The sequence below is a fragment of the Aquarana catesbeiana genome, linkage group LG06 (assembly GCF_042186555.1).
Source record: "Aquarana catesbeiana isolate 2022-GZ linkage group LG06, ASM4218655v1, whole genome shotgun sequence".
Taxonomy (NCBI): domain Eukaryota; kingdom Metazoa; phylum Chordata; class Amphibia; order Anura; family Ranidae; genus Aquarana; species Aquarana catesbeiana.
The window spans coordinates 310,807,591-310,808,746 of record NC_133329.1 but is presented as its reverse complement, the minus strand read 5'-3'; positions in this window follow the sequence as shown (position 1 = coordinate 310,808,746).

Genomic DNA, 1,156 nt, shown 5'->3' with positions numbered 1-1,156 from the left:
CCTCTGGTGTCGAAGTGTCGTGATTGAAAGGGTGAGAAGCAAGAGTGGGAGTGTTAAACAGAATTGGCCTCTTTGGGACAAGTCATTCTTCAGGCCAACGGGCAGTGGTTCAGCTGGAGTGTCTGGGAAAAAAGACAAATGAGATTGTCATTTAGACAATAGTTAGCAGGAAGATGTTTAAACAGTAGATAAAGGAAATTGCTAAAGTCTTGAAAGCATGAAATAGATACATAGCTTAATGGGGAAAAAAGGCAGTAAAAGGTGTTCTCAGGACAAGACATATATCAGTTGAAAGCTGAATTTCAGGCAAAACTAAAAAAATAAATCCAATTACCGTATTTATCGGAGTATAACACGCACCGGCGTATAACACGCACCCCAATTTAGGAGGGAATTTTAAGGGAAAAAAAACTTTTAGGAGGGAAGTTGAAGGGAAAAAAACTTACATTTAAATGCCCATCATTGCAGCCTTCTCAGTGCAGCCTTGCCCCAGTGCAGCCATGTCAGTGCAGCCTTCCCCAGTGCAGCCTTGTCAGTGCAGCCATGTCAGTGCAGCCTTCCCCAGTGCAGCCTTGTCAGTGCAGCCATGTCAGTGCAGCCATGTCAGTGCAGCCTTGTCAGTGCAGCCTTCCCCAGTGCAGCCTTGTCAGTGCAGCCATGTCAGTGCAGCCTTGTCAGTGCAGCCTTCCCCAGTGCAGCCTTGTCAGTGCAGCCATGTCAGTGCAGCCATGTCAGTGCAGCCATGTCAGTGAAGCCTTCCCCAGTGCAGCCTTGTCAGTGCAGCCTTCCCCAGTGCAGCCTTCCCCAGTGCAGCCTTGCCCCAGTGCAGCCTTCGATCAACGGTCCCTGCTTCCTGGGCTTCAAAATCGCCGACCGCGATTTGAAAATGGCGCCGCCGGCGCCGAAATACACAGAGCCGGTCCTCGGCTCTTTCCGGCGGCTCTCGTTTACTTTCGGCTCCACTCGTAGTCCCGAGCGGAGCTATTCGAGTAGGTTCGGATAGCTCCGCTCGGGACTACGAGTGGAGCCGAAAGTAAACGAGAGCCGCCGGAAAGAGCCGAGGACCGGCTCTGTGTATTTCGGCGCCGGCGGCGCCATTTTCAAATCGCGGTCGGCGATTTTGAAATTTTGACAGCTCGGGATCACAGGATATCGG